This window comes from Caloenas nicobarica, chromosome 17 (genome assembly GCF_036013445.1).
Source record: "Caloenas nicobarica isolate bCalNic1 chromosome 17, bCalNic1.hap1, whole genome shotgun sequence".
In the NCBI taxonomy this organism is placed as follows: domain Eukaryota; kingdom Metazoa; phylum Chordata; class Aves; order Columbiformes; family Columbidae; genus Caloenas; species Caloenas nicobarica.
The window spans coordinates 437,499-445,956 of NC_088261.1; the positions used below are offsets into that span (position 1 = coordinate 437,499).

The 8,458-nt window shown below is 46.8% G+C and overlaps 1 long non-coding RNA gene across 1 annotated transcript; it reads left to right on the top strand.

Moving 5' to 3' along the window:
- The first annotated feature begins 702 nt into the window (after positions 1-702).
- LOC135995706 (uncharacterized) lies at positions 703-4,242 on the top strand. The gene is made up of 3 exons (XR_010607151.1): positions 703-767; positions 2,672-2,848; positions 3,997-4,242. It is a non-coding gene; the product is annotated as an uncharacterized LOC135995706 (long non-coding RNA).
- The last annotated feature ends 4,216 nt before the right edge of the window (positions 4,243-8,458 follow it).

Here is an 8,458-nt window from a genome sequence, read left to right on the forward strand (position 1 = left end):
CCTCCAGAGACGGAGTCACCCAGACATAGCGCGCGGAGGGGAGGGGATGGGAGAGAGCGGATAAATTGCACGTGGATGTTTGTATTTCTGCATATTGTCACTCCATTTAGCTGTCAAGTGCCCCATCGTTATTCTCAAAGACATATGCATTCACTCCTTTATTCTTTGATTAATAAGATGTAAGAGGGAATCTATGGCCATTGCGATGCAGTGAATCAGTTCTGGGGAAAGCTAATTCAGTAAAGAAGAAATTGTCCGTGGGCAGAGGCAATCTGGGGATGGGAGCGCTGAGCTGGAGGTGCGACTGTCTGAACGGCTTTCCCAGGCCCCACCTTGAGATTATTCCGTGCTGGTTTTCATTTCTCGACCCTCTCCTAGTGTCCTGTTGAAGGACACCTTTGAAATGAGGGATGAGCTATAATGAGGAGAGAGATGCAAATTAATCAAAGATGACACTAGAAATGATGTGAAACATAATTTCTTTGGCATAGTGTTCAGCTGCAAGGGGGCACATATATGTGTGTGTGTGTACACGAGCTGTCGTTGCTCATCGCTTGTAACTCTCCTGAAGGGCGATACAAATACAAAAATGAGTAGCTCCTGAAGGGAGGTGTGGGATGACCTTCAGTTAGGGCTCTGGAGTCAGTTCAGAAGTTGTGGGTCCACTTGTTGGCACTCTCCCCGTTTTCCTTTGTGATTCCAGGAGGAACCTTGGCCATCGCAGGTGGAGCAGCAGGTCCCACCAGCACCTTGTCCCCGAGGAGCAGGTGAGTGACAGTGACACATGCAGAGATGGGCTGGGGGAGAAGGGGGGAAATTAAATGTTATTGCCGTATTTTTGTCCCCTGGTGAAGCACTGACAGACACCGTGTTCTGGAGGGGGCTGGCAGCTCCCGCTGGGCAGCGGTTGTGGTTTCCCCGCTTGGCTGCGGTGAGGCGGCCGCAGAGGTAACAGCGGTGTCACTTGCTCCCCCCCCAGCCGGACACCGGTCCCCAGAGCGGGGACACGGGCTGTGCTGCTTTCCCGTCGGAGTCCCCGGCAGCGCAGGGCTGTAGCGATGCTGCGCCAGGTTCCTCTGAACAAACGCTACCTTACATGTCATGAACAAGGTTGCTGAACATTTTTTAAGTAAAGGCCTGTAATATTTAGGTTTTAAGTTGTTTAACAAAGCATGATAAATGAATGGTAATAGCTGTTCTTTGGAAGTCCTGAAAATAGATGGAAATTTGTTAGGATCAATGTATTGTCTATAGGGAACTAATCTGTCTCTGCAAGAAGCTGGTGATTAGTTCTTCTTGTTCTATAAAATTAGAAAATATTGCTATTTATGAAGCATATTTATAAAACTTGCTCTCTACTTTTTAAGACTTGGCTTAAGGGCGTTTACTGTAATTCACATTTATCAACTAACACATATAGCTGCATTACAAAACCAACTTCGATTAAAACCAGATTTGGGAAGTAATGTAGTATGTAGTGTGTAGGGCTCTGGTGGAAGGAAAGCGTACCTGGTTAAAGCACCAAATACGGCTCTTAAAACCTGGCCCAGTGGTATTTTAGCCTGTAAGTTAGTGTTCCCAGAAAACCTTTATTGGCATGAGTCACAGAGATGATGGCCAAAGTCATTCAGCTGGTGACTGGGCGGGATTTTGTCTGCTTGTAAGTGAACCACGATGTATGAGTAACTAAGCAAGAACACATATTTTTTAATGATTATTCAGACTAGATCTAGATCCTAATAGGAAATCAATGTTCAGGTCACAAGGTGGGACAGGAGAATGGGAATCTTAAATCCCATGGGAAATTAAAAAAAAATAAAAGTAGCAGTGAGCATTAGGATGTACGTCAGGAATTTTCTACAGTCAGAGGAAAAAACCAACACACAACAAACAACCACTCGCCATTGTTGTATATTACCAAAATCTATTCTGAGCCCCAACATGTGCGATTGACTTCTGTGAAGAGTAAAATGAAAATGTTGTAATGGGTTAGAGAAAGCTAAACAAGCCAGCACCTTTCAGCTTGAGCCTCTGACATGTCAGAACTGGCAAAATATTTCACTGTGCAAGTTATTAAAAATGAGGAAATTGTGTATGGTGTAAAGTTTGATCTTGATTGATTGTGTATGCTGAGCGCTGAGTCAGGTCAGTCCAGGAATTGCACAGATTGCTAACGTGCTCAAAACTGTTTTCACTACTTTGCTAAAATAAATACCTCAGTCCTGCCAAAACATATTAAAGGTAAAATGAGTCACCAGGATGGCAAATGAAAGAAAACTCCCTTGCAGGAGGTGAGCGGTCCTGCGGGGCAGGGAGCAGCCTCAGGAGATGGAAAGGCTTCACAGCCTTCACCCTCAGACGGGGAAAAGAAAAACCCGTTTTTAGAAAACCCAATGAGAGAGAATTAGCTGGCGTACGTGCCTGCAATGAGATTAAATCTGAAGTAACTATAAATACCTCCAGCGTCTTTGGGAACAGACAGGTATGTGGAGTTCCCTGAATGTCTCTAACAAGAGAAGGAGTTTGAAAAGGTCTTAACTAAAAGCTTTAATATAAAGATGGAAATACAAAGTTAACTTGCAGATGAGGAATTAACTTCTTCTTAGTAATTTTCCAGAGGAAAAGCATTTATACCGTACTTCTCACTGTGCAATGTGCCTTCTCGTTGCAGGCTGGAGGAGCGTGTGGCCACGCAGCACCAGGTCCCGTCCTGGCCAGGGTCTCACCAGCCGGGGCTTTGTCCCCTCGCCGGGTCACAGCACGGCGCCGGTGCCTGGGGGGCGTGGGGGCCCCAGCGCCCCCTCGGGGCTGCGACCGCCGTGGGGCTCTTCGGGAGGCGCCGCTTCAGGTAACTGCTTCGGGTCAAAGTTTGGTTACAAGCAGAGCGCCAAGAGCTACCAAGAATTAGAAGAATGATATTACATCTTAAGCCAGCTAAACTTTGTCCAAAAGGGCATCCTGTAATGAATTTTAAATTAATTTAAACAAGCTTAAAACAAAAATTGAAGCATTAGAAAGAACATATGCAATCTCAGGACTTGGACAGCCAGATGCCACAATCTAATAACTTAATATAGTCTTAATTAGGTTTTGGTGGTGCTGGTTTTTATAAAACAATCCTGTCCGTTGCTGTTCAGAAAACTCCTTCATACAAACTGTGTCACCATTACAATGAGCCGAAGCTGCAGCTGCCAGCGCCTTCTCGCTCAAGGGCCACGACCCAAGTTCTGCGAGTGCAGCGACCAAAGACCTCCTGCCCTCGCTGCCGCACACGGGCGAGCAGAACACGAAATACTCAAGCGGCGGTGGGGCCGGGGTGCCCCTGCAGCTGGGAAAGGGGCGGCAGCTGGGGGAACACAAGGCGCTTTCTCTGCAGCCCCAGAAACCCACCTGCATTCTGGTAACTCCTAGAGCTGCTCAGGAATGAAAAAGCCCCAAGCTAAAGCTCATAAGAAAAATGGTCAACCATCTGTAATTGTCAGTGCTAGCCAAAAAAGCAGAAATGGCTCTTTTTATAGAGCTGTCCAGGTCCAGCACTAATAAATCACTGCTCCAGCCTGGAGCTTGGGTTGTGTGACCTGTTAGCAAGAGTAAATGACAAAATGGCTTTGTGAAAGGAAAAACATAGAACGTGAGGGCACGTAAACACTGCGGGGGTTAGTGGGAGGAGCATCCCTACCAGGAAAGTGTTGGGGAATTTGTGTGGTACCCTTGAGGCAAATTAATCAGACATTTGTGCAGGTAACACATAAATTTGCCAACAAAAGGCAGACAGCCTTATGTTTTGAAATCGCACACAAGTGCAGACCCCGCTCATTTCCGATGGGCTTTCAACATCAGATCATCACTGCAATTCGGTTGGACGCAACAGGTAATCACCATGTGCATCCCCTGTTTTAGCTGTGGTGTGGCCGTCTATGGATTCCCAGGCCCTCATTAAAAAAATCTGCTGTGTTCCATGTGTCCAGCATGGTGACAATGAAAATCATTTTACAGAGCAAAAATTGCAAGTGCTGATTGAAAGAACCAAAGCACCAGAGTCTGCACCAGCAGCCGTACCACGGATCTGCAGCTCGGCGCCGGCACGGGCGCCGGCACGGGCACCGGCACCGGCACCGGCACCGCGGCACTGGTGGAAACGGCTTCTGTGGTTTCCTGCAATATGTGGTTTCCAGCAGAGGGTGGCAGTCCCTGGTTCACATAGCCAGGTTGTTTTAAAGATAAATATAAAAAAGAGAGTATGTAGGGGGATTAGCAACTTGGATGCTTTGTGTGTGTGTGTGTGTGTGTGTGTGTGTAAAAAAATAAAAAAACCAGGATATATGGGACATAGAGAAAGACGGACACTGTGTGTGTAGAAAAAAATTTTAAAAGAGCGTATGTAGGGGGTTTAGAGAGACAGACACTGTGAAAAAAAACATCGAATGTAGGTGGTAGAGAGACAGACGGACACTGCGTGTGTGTGTAAAAAAAAAAAGAACATATGTAGGTGGTCAGAGAGAGACCCTGTGTGTGTGTTAAACTAAAAAGAGCACATATGTGGGGGAAAAGAGGCGGACAACGTATGTGAGTGTGTGTGTGAAAAAAATAAAGAAAAAGTGTGTGTAGGTGTATAGAGAGATGGACCCTGTGTGTGACTGTAAGAAAAAAAATTTTAAAAAGAGCATATATGGGGAAATCTAGAGAGACACATACTCTGTGTGTGTGTAAAAAAAAAAAGAAAAAGCATATGTGGGGGGTCAGAGAGCGGCACACTGTATGTGTGTAAAAAAATTCTTTTAAAAAGTATGTAGGGGAAAAGAGAGAGACGGACACTGTGTGTTAAAAAAATTAAAAAAAAAAAAAAAAGAGTAAATAGGGATATAGAGAGATGGGCACTGTGTGTGTAAAAAAACAAATAAAAAAATTTTTTTGAAAAGCATATATGGTGTATAGAGAGGTGGACACTGTGTGTAAAAAATAAGTAAAAAAGAGCATACGTAGGTGGTCAGAGAGGCACTGTGTGTGTGAAAAACAAGGATACATAGGCAAACAGAGACAGACCCTCTGTGTGTGTGTGTGGAAAAAAAATTTTAAAAAGCATATATGGGGATAGAGAGACAGATACTCTGTGTGTGTGAAAAAAAGAAAGAAAAAGCATGTATAGAGGGTCAGAAAGAGGGACACTGTGTATGTAAAAAATTTTTAAGAGAGTGTATATAGGGGACGAGAGAGAGGTACACTGCGCATGCGCGTGTGTGTGTAAAAAATAAAAAAGTATATTTGGGGTTAGAGAGAGATGGACAGTGTGTGTAAAAAAATCAAAACATTTAAAAAGAGCACATGTGGGGAATAGAGAGAGACAGACACTGTGTGTAAAAAATAAAGACGAGCACATGTAGGTGGTCAGAGAGAGGGACACTGTGTGTGTGTGTGTGTGTGTGTGTAAAAAAATAAAAATTTAAAAGAGCATATGTAGGGGAATAGCGAGACAGACACCGTGTGTGTGTGTGTTAAAAAAATAAATAAAAATAAAAAGAGCATGTATGTGGTATAGAGAGACGGACGCTGCCTGTGTGTAAAGAATAAAAAGAACATATATGGGGTACAGAGAGTGGCGATGGACGCTGTGTGTGCACGTGTGTAGCGGGACCATGTGTGCAAAATGCAGAGTTAAGAGCATATAGAACATGTACAACAGAAAGTACAGCATATAATGTGATGGGAAAGAAACAGAAAGGGAGTGTAAATCTGTCGATTGGTTTTATGTATTTATAGTACGTGCACTCTAATGTGTGTTTAGGTATAGTTTGTGTCTGTTTATATCTTACCTGTAGATATTATGTGTATGTATATAAAATCTATAACTATAAATCATGTATGTTATATATGCTATGTATTGTATATTTTATAGTGTGTGTGTATATATATAAAAATATACATTTATGTGTGTGTGTGTGTATATATAAATATATCGGCAGAAAAAGAGCAGGAGAATATGCAACTCTCTGTGTGTGTGTATATATATATGTATAGTGTGTGCACTTATGTATTTATAGTGTATACATAGTATGTTTTTTTATCTACATACATGTTGTGTGAAAGCCAGCCAGAGTACGTGCACATGTACATAGACACATATAGATATATAGGGTGTGTGTACAGAGTGCGTAGTGTGCATGTATCCCTGTCCTCAGTGTGATTGCATGCATTTTTCTCTCTGTGTGCATCCCCTCTATATAATACATATTATATGTTACATAACATCTAATATGTAATTAGATATTGTATCTCTCTATATCCATAGAAACGTACCCACAACTATACAACATGTGTTACATTCCTAGAACATGCGTCTGCATATATACACGTTTATGTTTTCATACAGATACGTCCATGTTCACACATCGGGGTGTCGCCGTTCAGTGAGGTCCATCACACGCAGTCACCCCGCTCGCTGGCAGCCGTGGCCGCGCCGCCGTCCCCGTGTCCCCACGGCCGTCCCGTGTCCCCAGGGCCGCCCCCGTGTCCCCACGGCCGTCCCCTTGTCCCCATGGCCGTCCCGTGTCCCCATGGCCGTCCCCTTGTCCCCATGGCCATCCCGTGTCCCCACGGCCGTCCCGTGTCCCCACAGCCGTCCCGTGTCCCCATGGCCGTCCCCTTGTCCCCATGGCCGTCCCGTGTCCCCATGGCCGCCCCGTGTCCCCATGGCCGCCCCGTGTCCCCACGGCCGTCCCGTGTCCCCACGGCCGCCCCGTGTCCCCACGGCCATCCCATGTCCCCATGGCCGCCCCGTGTCCCCACGGCCATCCCGTGTCCCCACAGCCGTCCCGTGTCCCCACGGCCGCCCCGTGTCCCCACGGCCATCCCGTGTCCCCACAGCCGTCCCGTGTCCCCACGGCCGTCCCGTGTCCCCACAGCCGTCCCGTGTCCCCACGGCCATCCCGTGTCCCCACAGCCGTCCCGTGTCCCCACGGCCGTCCCGTGTCCCGCGGCCGCCCCCGTGTCCCCACGGCCGTCCCGTGTCCCCACGGCCATCCCGTGTCCCCACGGCCGCCCCGTGTCCCGCAGCGACAGCGACGGGCTCGTGACCGCAGCGCTGGGCCGCCGCGGCTGCCGGAACCCTTGTCCCCCGCGGCCGCAGGCTCGTCGGTGCGGGATGGTTCGTGCGAGAGCGTTAGCGCGTCCTGTGTGCTGAGTCACCCCTTTCTGTGCAAATACCACGGTAAAGAGACGTGACATTTTCTGGGCCATTCTGCTGTATTAATAAGATCCCAAGTACAGGGCGACCTTTTCACAAAGGATTTGTAAATGCCAAAAACTGCATAAAAAATCTCTCTTTCTCCAGCAGACAGAGGCGTCATAACTTCGCACTTCTTTCTTAAATGGTGTTTTCCTGCCTTTCCCCTTTGGTTTTTATCATCTCTTTCCACTAAATGAAAGTAATGAAATCTGAACCGTCGATAACAGCCACGAAAGAGAGTGAACAAAACCCAGCGGTGAAGTCCCGGCCGCGGTTGGTGCGAGCGGGTGAGCTCCAGGAGCGGGACGGCCGGGGCTCAGCGCAGCCCTGGGCACTTTGTTATCACCTGCATCTCCTACAGGCCACAGCAGAGCTACATAGGTCTGCTTTAAAAATTATTTAAAAACAAAAAAGCAAAAGGTTTTTCATAAGCTACAGCTTAAAAAGGAAAAATTGAGGCTGACCAACCCCTTCCCTGGCAGCTCCGGCACTGTTATAGTTCCGACATTTCCATCATCGTCTACATTTCACTTCTGCAGCGTGAGGCGTTACCTCTTGTTCAGTTCATGCTGACTAAAGAGAGTAATTGGTCCCTGTCCTCTTTATTATGTCCCTCTAAGTATTTGTAAAGAATTATCATGGCTCCCTCCAGTCCTCTTTTCTCGTCACTTAAAGATTCCCAATTCATTTTACTCTGTCCTCCCTGACCCTCCCTCCCACTCCCACTTTATACATCAAATAAGTAAGCCTAATTACTTTGCAGACATATCATATTAAGATGAGGATATTAAGGGGGGGACAACAAAGTGCACTGAAAAAGCAATCGCTCGAATTCCCGACTGACCACGGGCTCTGCCTATGGGCTAAGGCAGCTCAGACCTGGGCGTGGGAGCTCTGCAGATCCCGTGTCCCGTCAGACGCCACCACGCCAGCAGCTGAAGGCACACAAGACATCACCGGGCATCGCCGGGCATCGCTGCGCTGCACCGCGACGCGCAGCACCATGGAGACGCAGGTGGAGGCGCAGCATCCCCTCCTGCACCCTGTAACATTAAGATGGGTTAATTTGGCTTTACAAAGTGAAAATGTCAAGCTTCATTTATATGCTGGCACCCAGCGTTAATTACCTTTCCCTTTTTTTAGCAACCATTCTTGTGTTCTGTTTCTTCACTTAAAGCTGATAATAAGCTGTCCATCTATATAACCATTCTGCTGACACAAATCATGATGAATATG